Source organism: Dendrobates tinctorius, unplaced genomic scaffold (assembly GCF_039654945.1).
Source record: "Dendrobates tinctorius isolate UK_male_01 unplaced genomic scaffold, ASM3965494v1 ptg000089l, whole genome shotgun sequence".
In the NCBI taxonomy this organism is placed as follows: Eukaryota; Metazoa; Chordata; class Amphibia; order Anura; family Dendrobatidae; genus Dendrobates; species Dendrobates tinctorius.
In genome coordinates this window covers 17,642,185-17,654,523 of record NW_027361757.1, presented here as the reverse complement: position 1 = coordinate 17,654,523, position 12,339 = coordinate 17,642,185, and the positions used below count along the sequence as shown (strand labels likewise).

General features: G+C 45.7%; 1 protein-coding gene across 1 annotated transcript in view; it reads right to left on the bottom strand.

Annotated features, from left to right (window-relative positions):
* LOC141098245 (sorbin and SH3 domain-containing protein 1-like) overlaps positions 1–12,339 on the bottom strand; it is a 529,519-nt gene that overhangs the window by 354,776 nt on the left and 162,404 nt on the right. The window contains exon 3 of the mRNA XM_073585871.1: positions 10,743–10,804. The gene's annotated coding sequence lies outside the window, so the exon portion shown is untranslated. The remainder of the gene's footprint in view (positions 1–10,742; positions 10,805–12,339) is intronic.

The window sequence follows — 12,339 nt, the reverse complement described above, 5'->3', positions numbered from 1 at the left end:
CTTTTGAAGTTCCACAAGTCCCAAAATAAGGGAAAGTCTCTCCCCAGGATTACACTGTGTCCCATAGACTTTATGACTGCCGCCTGATGTCTTTTCGTCCCTACTGGCGTGGCAAGAGTAACCCAGGCAGTGGGGTAGTTCTTAGTATCCCCATGGATGCAACTAATGCCCACGGTTAAGTTCGTTAGGGCGCTAGAGTCCACCAAACTGGCATGTACCAAAGTTACTTGACTGCCGGAATCCAAGACGGCATTCACACTATAACCGTCAACCTCGACATGGCACATGTGTTGTTCATTTCCCGTGAGGGTCTCCGCCACACAGACTGACTGCACATATAATGAAAGATGCCTCATAGCATTACAGTCCATTGGCTCTGTAGTCATTGGGCAGTTAGCTGCTACATGGCCAAGCCCGCGACATCGCCAACATTGTATAGGCCCTTGTCTCCTCGATGGAGATCGCAGACGAGGTCTGCTGGCTTGATGTGAGCCCGTACCACCTCCATAGTCCTTTGTAGGTCTGCTACCCTTCATCGTGACGTTCTCTTCTTTTGAAGATGGAGTAGGTTTCGCAGGACTCTCCAGCGATTTCTTGGGGGGCCAGTGGGGTGCTAACGTCCCTTGGAGTAGGCTTTCAGAAGCATTGTAGCGTTCGACCATATTCACCAACTGGTCAGCGTTAGTTGGGTCACCCTGTCCAACCCACCTCTGGATCTTAGCGGGTAAGGACCGCAGGTGCTTGTCTAGAACAACACGCTCCACCATCTGTGCGGACGTTAAAGCCTCCGGTTGCAGCCATTTTTTTACTAGATGGATGAGATGGATGAGAAAGCCTATTACGATCTGAGTGGAGCGGATGCTATGGACTATATCAAACTCAAAGGCGAAATCTTGGCAAGGCTGGGAGTAAACACGTATGTACGTGCACAGAGGGTGCATTTATGGAATTTTGTGGAGCATCAGCCAGCCCGCTCACAAATGCATGATCTCATAAAATCATAGAATCATAGAATTCTATGATTCTATGAGATCATGCTCACAAATGCATGATCTCATAGAATCATAGAATTCTATGATTCTATGATTCTATGAGATCATGCATTTGTGAGCGGGCTGGCTGATGCTCCACAAAATTCCATAAATGCACCCTCTGTGCACGTACATACGTGTTTACTCCCAGCCTTGCCAAGATTTCGCCTTTGAGTTTGATATAGTCCATAGCATCCGCTCCACTCAGATCGTAATAGGCTTTTTGTGGATCTCCGCTCAGAAATGGAGCCACTACCTCAGCCCATCTGTCCAGTGGTAAGTGCTCACGTTCTGCAATACGTTCAAACACGGTGAGGTATGCTTCCACATCATCGTCTGCGGTCATTTTAAGCAAAGTCTTCTGTACGGCTTTCTGCGCACTAGCAGCGCTTTGTGCACGGTCTCCCTCATCTCGGGGTTGCCGAACCAAGGCCTGTTTTATTGCCTCCAACTGCTCTTGCTGCATCTGGTGTTGCTGCTCCAGAGCCTTCTGGAAGCAAGCATTAGTCTGCTGTTGCTGCACATTTGCTTGCAATAACTGCTTCACTAGTTCCTCCATATTACTGGACTCTTGGCTCTTCAAAAGCACAGAAGCTTTCAGCCAGGACATACATAGCGTTTTCTCTGCAGTCACAGTCCAGCAGCCACAAGTGCCCGCATTCTCCACCATTTGTGGGGAATAGATAGCTCAGCTGGGGATCTTTGCTTTGGCACAAGAGTGTGGCTATGAAGTCACTTCAGCAGACTAGCAATATGGACACGGCATATTTATTGTGCACACTTGTTATCCAATGTTACACATGCCAAACATGAAATAAAACGTGTAAGGCCGTCTGGCCACTAACTAACAATAGCAGGCCAACTACAAAATAAACCTATATAATAGCAAACAAGTCCATGTTATCTTACTGTGTCAGCTCCCAGCTCAGCAGACGATAGACTGAGAGATTCCAGCTCCTCCTGATTATATCAGCTGGACCAGTCAGGAAACCAAAACCTGGATTGAATTAGTGGAGGGGGAACTACCAGTCCTTTCCATGCTGATCACTAAGGAAACCAGGACTGGATTACAGTGAAATAAACTGGCTTCATCATCAGTACAGGGAGACATATGAAATGAAACGGGGAGAAACATACCTGTTTTCTAGTACCTCTCCCCTTGGCACCTTACAGGAGATAAAGCAATTGTCTGATCGTGTGGAGCAGCTCGCTGCGGAAGTGCGGGGAATTTCCACCTACCTTGCTCATTCACATGCTGCTGAACCAAAGATTCCTACACCTGATGTATTTTTTGGGGATCTGTCAAAATTTTTGAATTTCAAAAATAATTGTAAATTATTTTTTGCCTTGAAGCCTAACTCGTCAGGGAGCTCCGCGCAGCAGGTTAAAATTGTCATCTCTTTGCTGCGTGGCGATCCCGAGGATTGGGCGTTTTCTTTGAAACCAGATGATCCTATTCTGACTAATGTGAACGCATTTTTTCAGGCCTTGGGGTTGTTGTATGACGAACCTAATGCCATTGATCAGGCTGAAAAGACCCTGCTGGCATTGAACCAGGGTCGTGATTCTGCAGAATTGTACTGTCAAAAATTCCGAAAGTGGGCAGTACTTACTACCTGGAATGATAATGCCTTGGCTGCTCTCTTTCGGAAGGGGTTGTCAGAAGCCATAAAAGATACTATGGTGGGATTTCCTGTTCCCTCTGGTCTTGACGATTCTATGTCTTTAGCCATTCAGGTTGATCGGCGTTTACGCGAACGCAGAGCTGCACGAGAGGTGTTGCCACCTGTTGAACAGACGTCTGAACCTATGCAATGTGATAGTTTTTTCCAGAGAGCAGCGTCAGGAGTTCAGAAGGCGTAATAAGTTGTGTTTTTTCTGTGGAGATGCCTCGCATATTATTTCTGTCTGTCCTAAATGCGAGAAACGCTTTGCACACATGTTTTCTGTTGGTGGTGTTCAACCTAAGTTTCTTCTGGCTATTACTCTGATCTGCTCCCTGTCCACATTTTCCGCCAAGGCTTTTGTGGATTCGGGAGCAGCTCTAAACCTAATGGACTTGGATTTTGCTAAACGTTGTGGATTTCCGATGACACCTCTGCAGACGCCTATCCCTTTGAGGGGGATTGATGCTACTCCTTTGGCTAAAAATAAACCTCAGTTTTGGACCCAGGTGGTAATGCGGGTCGCCCCAGACCATCAAGAAAATTGCAGGTTTTTGGTGTTACATAATCTGCATGATACTATTGTTCTGGGGTTTCCCTGGTTACAAATTCATAATCCAGTTTTGGATTGGAAATCTGTGTCTGTGGTGAGTTGGGGTTGTCGGTGTGCCTTTAGTGAGGCTCCAGTGTTTTCCACCTCTCCTCAGTCGCATGATGTTCCGGATTATTTGGCGGACTTTTATGATGTATTTAGTGAGAATGAGTCTGCGTCTCTGCCTCCTCATAGGAGTTATGACTGTGCTATTGAACTGAGCCCGGGGTGTAAATTTCCCAAGGGTCGGCTCTTCAATTTATCTGTACCCGAGCACGAGGCTATGCGATCCTATATTAAGGAGGCGTTGGAGAAGGGTCATATTAGACCATCCTCGTCACCCTTAGGTGCCGGGTTTTTTTTGTAGCCAAAAAGGATGGATCATTAAGACCTTGTATTGATTATCGTGCTCTCAACAAAATTACTGTTAAATATCAGTATCCGTTACCCCTGATTTCGGATCTATTCTCCAGAGTTAAAGGTGCTTGCTGGTTTACCAAGCTTGACCTCAGGGGGGCGTATAATCTTATTCGCATTAAGCATGGGGATGAATGGAAGACGGCGTTTAATACTCCGGAGGGACATTTTGAGTACCTGGTGATGCCTTTTGGGCTCACTAATGCCCCTTCTGTCTTCCAGTGCTTCATGAACGATATTTTCCGAGATTTTGTCGATAAATTTTTGATTATCTATCTGGATGATATTTTGATCTTCTCCAAGGATTGGGATTTTCATGTGGAACATATTCGGACTGTGTTCCGGATCTTGAGGGAGAATTCCCTGTATGTCAAAGGATCTAAATGCCTTTTTGGAGTACAGAGGATTTCTTTTTTGGGATTTATTTTGTCCCCGTCAACTATTGAAATGGACCCGGCCAAGGTACAGGCCATTTACGATTGGGTTCAGCCCACTTCTTTGAAGGCCCTCCAGAAGTTTTTGGGTTTTGCTAATTTTTATCGGAAATTTATAGCAAAATTTTCTAGTATTGCCAAGCCATTGACTGATTTGACTAGGTGCTGATGTGTTAAATTGGTCTCCGGAGGCTGTTTCTTCCTTTCAGGAGCTGAAGCGAAGATTCACCTCCTCCCCGGTTTTGCGGCAACCTGATGTCTCACTTCCGTTCCAGGTAGAGGTGGATGCTTCTGAGATTGGTGCAGGAGCTGTTTTGTCCCAAAAGGATCCTGTAACATCTAAAATGAATCCCTGTGCTTTCTTTTCCCGAAAGTTCTCTCCATCTGAACGTAACTATGATGTGGGGAATCGGGAACTGTTAGCCATGAAATGGGCATTTGAGGAGTAGAGACATTGGTTGAAGGGAGCTAAGCATCAAGTCGTGGTCCTCACTGACCACAAGAATTTGATTTACCTAGAGTCGGCTAAGCGCTTGAACCCTAGACAGGCTAGGTGGGCCTTGTTTTTTACACGTTTTGATTTTGTGGTTTCTTTTCTTCCTGGAACTAAGAATGTCAAGGCTGACGCCCTCTCTAGGAGCTTCTTTGCTGATTCTCCTGTGGTGACCAAGCCTGCTACCATCTTAGGCGAAGGGGTAGTTCTTTCTGCCATCTCGCCCGATTTGAGACGTGCTCTGGAAGAGTTCCAGGAGGACAAACCTGAGCGTTGTCCCAGTGGAAAGTTGTATGTTCCTGACCAGTGGAAGAAGAGAGTGATGTCTGAAGTTCATTGCTCTGCTTTGGCTGGTCATCCAGGTATTTTTGGTACTAGAGATCTGGTGAGTCGGTCTTTTTGGTGGCCCTCCTTGTCTCGTGATGTCAGGAATTTTGTGCAGTCCTGTGGGACGTGCTCCCGGTCTAAATCGTGTTCTCGCTCTAGTGGGTTGTTGATGCCTTTGCCTGTCCCCAAGAGGCCATGGACCCATATTTCAATGGATTTCATCTCTGATATGCCTGTCTCTCAAAGGATGACTGTTATTTGGGTGATTTGTGATAGGTTCTCTAAGATGGTTCATCTTGTACCACTCCCTAAGTTGCCGTCTTCCTCTGAATTGGTGCCCCTGTTTTTACAACAGGTGGTTCGCTTGCACGGGATTCCTGAGAACATTGTATCTGACAGAGGAGTCCAGTTTGTGTCTAGATTTTGGAGAACTTTCTGTTCCAAGCTGGGAATTCAGTTGTCCTTCTCCTCTGCTTTTCACCCTCAGACCAATGGGCAGACAGAGAGAACAAACCAGACCTTGGAGTCATATTTGAGATGTTTTATTTCTGCTGATCAGGATGATTGGGTTTCATTTTTGCCCTTGGCCGAATTTGCTTTAAATAATAGAGCTAGTTCTGCCACTTTGATGTCTCCTTTTTTTTGTAACTTTGGGTTTCATCCTCGATTTTCTTCAAGGCAGGTGGAGCCCTCTGCCTGCCCAGGGGTTGACACTGTGGTGGAGAGAATGCACCAGATCTGGGACCAAGTGGTGGATAAGTTATCTCTCTCCCAGGAAAAGGCCCAGCGGTTTTCCAACCGACATAGGACTATTGGTCCCCAATTTAAGGTTGGTGATATGGTGTGGTTATCATCAAAAAATATTGCTATGAAGGTGGCTTCTCCTAAGTTTAAGCCTAGATTTATTGGACCTTACAAGATTTTGGAGATTATTAATCCGGTCTCTTTTCGTTTGGCTCTTCCTGTCACATTTAAAATCCATAATGTGTTCCATAAATCTTTGTTGAAGAGGTTTGTTGAACCTGTTGTTCCGGGGGTTGCACCTCCAGACCCTGTATTGGTTGAAGGTAACATGGAATATGAGGTAGAGAAAGTACTGGATTCCCGTCTGGCTAGACGGAGACTCCAGTATTTGGTTAAGTGGAAGGGTTATGGTCAGGAGGATAATTCCTGGGTCTCTGCCTCTGATATTCATGCCAAAAGATTGGTGCGTGCCTTTCATCGGGCTCACCCTGATCGCCCTGGTGGCGTGGTTGAGGGTCCGGTGACCCCTCCTCAAGGGGGAGGTACTGTTGTGAGTTCATTTTCCCCTTCACTACTGAGGCCCGAGGAACTCCCTCTTCTGGTGAAGAAAGGAAGTGAGCCTGATTGTCAAACACCTGGGGCTGATGATGATGACTGGCTGAGTGGAGTTAATGACTGGATATAAGGCTGCCGACGCCCTTCTGGCCTGCGGTTGATTTCTCTGTGGACTTCTAGGAAACCAGTCTGATTCCTGCTCATCTAAAGCTAAGATTTCTGCTTTGCCTTTTTGCATTAGTGTTTTGTTTTCCTTGCTTTTCTGGATTCTGCCATTCCCTGCTGGGGTGAGCTGAATCTCCTTTTGCCTGTTGCTCTGTCTTCAGAATATTCCTGAGTACTGACATAGCTTTTTTGAAGCCTAGCGTCTTCAGGGCCTTTTTTACTGTCAGTTTGTTGGCTCTTATTTTCATAGGGTTTTTCATGGATTGCAGACAGCAGCCTTCCTGTCCTTTCCTATCTAAGCTAGCGTGGGCCCCATCTTTGCTCAGTCTATCTTTCTGTCTGTGTTTTGTTCTTTCTTCTTGCTTCACCGTCATTATATGTGGGGGGCTGCCTTTTGCTTTGGGGTCTGCTCTGGGGCAGTTTAGATTTCCCTTTCTGTCTTTAGGCTATGTAGTCCTCCGGCTGTGATCGAGGGGCCTAGGGCATCGTAGGAGCCCCCCAAGGCTACTGCTAGTTGTGTTGATAGGTTCAGGGATCTGCAATCCGATAGCTGCCAACTTTTCTGGTTTTCTGGACTTAGCTAGCATCTCTATTTTTGCCTCCTACGGTGACTCAATCATAACAATACAGATTACACATGAAAGAGCATAGGCCACGGCCTTGATCACACCCATTTCACAACTTGATCACACCCATTTCACAACTGGTCACAGCCATATCCACTTCCCAATTGCACCCATTTGATCACACTGATTGGTACTGAGGGCACAGTGGCTGGTACTATGGGCACACTGACTGGTACTAAGGAAAGAAAGAACAGAGAGAGAGAAAGAAAGGAAGGAGAAAGCAAAAAAAGAACAGAGAGAAAAAGAAAGAACAGAGAGAAAGAAAGAGGAAAGAAAGAACAGAAGGAAAGAAAGAACAGAGCGAAAGAAAGAACAGAGAGAAAGAAAGAGGGGAAAAAAGAACAGAGAGAAAGAAAGAGGGGAAAGAAATAAAACAGAGAGAGAAAGAAAGAACAGAGAGAGAAAGAAAGAGGGGGAAGAAAGAATACAGAGAAAGAAAGAGGGGAAAGAAAAAAAGAACAGAGAGAGAAAGAGGAAAAAAGAAAGAACAGAGAGAAAAAGGAAGAAAGAAGAGAGACAAAGAAAGAACAGAGAGAGAAAGGAAGAACAGAGAAAGAAAGAGGGGAAAGAAAAAGAACAGAGAGCGAAAGAAAGAACAGAGAGAGAGAAAGAAAGAGGGGAAAGAAAAGAGAGAAAGAAAGAAAAAGGGGAAAGAAAGAACAGAGAGAGAAAGAAAGAGGGGAAAGAAGGAACAGAGAGAGAGAAAGAGGGTAAAGAAAGAACAGAGAGAGAAAGAAAGAGGGAAAGAAAGAACAGAGAGAGAAAGAAACAGAGAGAGAAAGAAAGAGAAAGAAAGAACAGAGAGAGAAAGAAAGAGAAGAAAAAGAACAGACAGCCAAAAAAAAGAACAAAAGGGGAAAGAAAGAAAGAAAGAAAAAGAGAGAGAAAGAAAGAGGGGAAAGAAAGAACAGAGAGAAAAAGAAAGAAAGGGGAAAGAAAGAACAGAGAGAGAAAGAAACAGAGAAAGAAAGAGGGGAAAGAAAGAAAGAGAAGAGAGAAAGAAAGAAAGATTAGAGGGGGAAAGAAAGAACAGATAGAAAGAAACAGAGAAAGAAAGAGGGGAAAGAAAGAAAGAGAACGGAGAGAGAAAGAAAATACAGAGAGAGAGAGAGGAAGGAAGTACAGAGAGAAAGAGAGGAAAGAAAAAGAACAGAGCGAAAGAAAGAACAGAGAGAGAGAGAAAAAAAGGGGGAAAGAAAGAGAGAGAGAAAGAAAGAACAGAGAGAGAAAGAACAGAGAGAAAGAAAGATGGGAACGAAAGAAAGAACAGAGAGAGAAAGAAACAGAGAGAGAAAGAGATTAGAGAGGGAAAAAAAGAACAGAGAGAGAAAGAAAGATACTATAGTAGCCCGGCTCCCATTGTAATGCCCACTTGAGCCTCCCGATGCAGGACAAATCATGATCCGCTCACATGGCCGGCATCCCGGATTCCAAGGCGATCGCGTTGTCGGAGGAGGAAACGGTGATGGATCTGAAGCATTCCCTGAAGTGCCTCCATGGTTCCGTCACAATCTCCTCCCGAAATTACCTCATTTCCAGTCAGCTTCCAGCACGTCACTTCTGTTGGAATGTCATGTGCGAGTTTTAAAGTGCTCCTCGGGGCTCCGCCGTTTACTCCTGTGTCTGCAGGAAAAGTAAGCTCCCGGATAGCGGGGCAGACTCAAAATCGGGACTGTCCAGCTGGATCCGGAATGGTTGGGAGGTATGAATGTTTCCCACCATACACCGACCTCGTACACGCACGGCTCCGTACAAACCATACACAGACTGTTCCACTCTGAATGCCTCGTACACACACGGCTCCTCTCCGTACACCTCGCACACACATGGCTCCACTCAGTACACACATGGCTCTGTAAACCTTGTACACATGCGGCTCTGCTACGTACACCTTGTACACACGCTGCCACGCTCCGTACACCTCGTGCACACATGGCTCCACTCTGTAAACCTTGTACACATGCAGCTTTGCTCCATAAACCTCGTACTCATGCGGCTCAGCTCCGTACACCTCGTACTTATGCGGCTCCGCTCCTACACACACGGCTTTGCTCTGTACACACACGGCACATCTCCATACACTTCGTACACACAGGGCTCCTTTTCGTACACCCTGTACACACGCGTCTCAGCTCAGTACACTTCGTACACACAGGGCTCCATTTTGTACACCCCGTACACACACAGCTCCACTCTGTACACCAAGTACATGGTTCCGCTCTGTACACCAAGTACACACACAGCTCCGCTCCATACACCTTGTACACATACGACTCTGTTCCGCACACCTTGTACACACATGGCTCCACTCTGTACACCTCGTCTACACACGGCTCTGCTACATCCACCCTGTAAACCGCTCCTGACCCCACACAAACTTCCTCTCATCCAGCACCATGACAACCAGCACAGCAGAGGCCTGCAGAGATTGAGGCCCCTGATCATGTGAGCCTTGATTCCTCCCCTCCTGTGACCTCATCACAGGTCCTGTGCGTACAGAACAGCCATATATGAGCAACCCGAGCAGATGCAGGAGAGGAGCAACTTCAGCTTCAGGATCTGTGATGATGTCATGGTCATGTGACCGGTCACGTGAGCCAGGGAGTGCTTCTGTTCTGGAGTGTGCTGTGCATAGAGGGAATTGTATGGCGATCGGTACACAGCCCCTTCTGAAATGACAGATGGGCGTGGCGGCTGATTCGCAGTGCGGGAAAATTAAAATCCCGGCTGGGACAGCGGGACAGAGTGTCAAAATTGGGACTGTCCCACTGGATCCGAGACGGTTGGGAGCCCTGCAACTGATCTGGACACAATAATCTGCACCATCCTCCCCCACAGCTGCTCCTGCACTCAGGCAGGAACTGAACTTGGTGCCACAGCGAGGGGGCGGGGCCTGCAGTGAGATGTGTTTCCTCTTCTAGCTCCCTGTGCAGTACACGTGACAGCGTAGGGATCTGAGAGCCCCACAGCAGCCGGAAGACGTAGGTGGGTGGGTTTGGGTGGGCGGGCCCTGGACTATATAGAAAAAAAAAACAACCTTGCTCAGGTGCCGCCCCCCCGCCCTAGGCACGTGCCCTCAAGTGCCTAGTGGCAAATATGGCCCTGGTCTACACTAACACTGCATCTCCAACAGGAAGAGATGATGTTTTGACCACCAGTCACCCTGCATTTAGTCAGTGGCATCATCTCTTCTGTTGGCGTGGCAGTGCTGCAATAGAGGGCGTATTCTGGAGGTTTGTACACCTTTTTTTCATTTATTAGTAGAGGTAAGGGTTGCTAAATGCTCACTCACTTATTTAACAAGAATAAAAAGAAAAAAATCTAGCTTTGTACACTGTTGAAAATAGAGATTTTACTGTATAAAATGTACGACCAGCAATATTAGGTACAGGGGCAGCATGTAGTGCCATAGGAACACTGGTTGAATAGCTAATATTTAAAGGCAACCTATCACGTTATATAAAAAACCTAAAGAAATGAACTGGAATATAAGTGAATATAAATGAACTCAGTCCTTCTCAGCCCTTATTCACATTTACATCATTAGACATGTGATAAGGTTTTAATACTAGAGGTTAGGACCGTCCCAAATAGGTCACATTGATGTGGTGGGATGAGTTTTACTTTTGTTTAATCAAACTTATGATAACTAAGTACCCTATGTTATTTTCATGCACTACTGCTATTTATTTACTGCTGGGTATTTGCTCATTTTCTTTTCAGCATCAGTTTTGAACGTTGTATATGCAGTTCGATCTGTGGACAACATGGAACAGAGAAGAAGCTGAGCAGAATTAGGAGTCTGGCGGGAAAAAACTATAACTTCTAATTTATTCATTGAAATTCCTGGTGTTTGTGTGCATGAGTCAAGTGGGCGGTCCTACCAGTGATTGACAGATATCTCTGCATACACAGTCATACAGAGAAGATTGACATTCACTGAATAGGATCTCTCACTGGACTCAAATGCATACAAACACAATGAATAAAACGCAAGCTTTATAGAAACTTTTCACATAAAAATGAATGTCAATGTGATCAGCTCCTGCTGCTCTATAACAACCTGACTGTGTTTAACAATGCAGGTTCCTGCTGTATATAGGCTGTAATAGACAGGAGATCCACCCTACTCTTCACTTCATTAGCGTGGTGTTTTCTCTTGGCCAGTAAGTATCACTCTCACATTACAGTTGTAGCATGGTGACTCAGCGTAGAACTGGAAATATTATTTATGTAGTCCACATTTCAGTAGCCAGTGATAATCATACACACATTAACAGCTGCAGCATTCTGCCTTGCCTTTAAAAGGTAAGAAAGACAGAATATGAGGAAAGTCATTTGCATTGCCAGTTACATTCCTAAAATGGCGCTTAAGGCCCTGTGCACACGGTGCGGATTCTGCCGCGGATCCGCAGCGGTTTTGCCGCTGCGGATCTGCAGCAGAACTGCAGGTGATGTACAGTACCAATAAACACTATTTTAAAAAAAAAAAACGCTGTGCACATCCTGCGGATTTTTCTGCGCGGTTTTCGTGCGGAAAAAAAAGCAGCATATGACTTCTTTTGTGCGGTTTTCCTGCAGTTTTCCACCTGCTCCACTAAAGGAATCCGCAGGTGGAAAACCGCAGTGGAAAACCTCACAAAAACCGCAAAAAAACAGGAAGAAATCCGCAGGAAAAATGCAGGTCATTTGACCTCCGGATTTCGTGAATTCTGCACAGAAAATGCATGCACAGAATACGCACCGTGTGCACATAGCCTTAGAATTATTCCATATCACCTTGTTAGTTTATAATATGGCAATAGAACTATTGACATTCAGGTTTATTCTCCGCAGCAAAAGACTGGAAATTCTGGACCTCTTACACTTAAAGGGGTTGACCATTATATAAAAATATTTATAGGCAGAAAATGATTTACAATACAAAAAAGTTTCTTAAATCATTGTAATGCTAACATTTTCTGTAAAGGCAGTAATTTAGGTACAAAGTATGGCCACCACCTTTAAGGCCTCTTCTGTGGTATGCATGTCTCGACTTTAATCTGAGTCATCTGGGCTCTTTGGCCTTTCCCACCGCATGCGCACTACAGTGGTTTGCTATACCCTTGGCAGGAAAGAGAGAAGTGCGCTTGCCCAGCGGACACTGTGTAGATGACATAGGATGTGTCATCCATATGAAACAGGGAAGGAGGACAGCGATCATAAGAAGAGAGGTGGCGTCGGATCAAGACCAGAGGCGCGCATCGGACCAGACCACGTTGCCTGTGAGTATAATAAAAGGTATTTTCTGG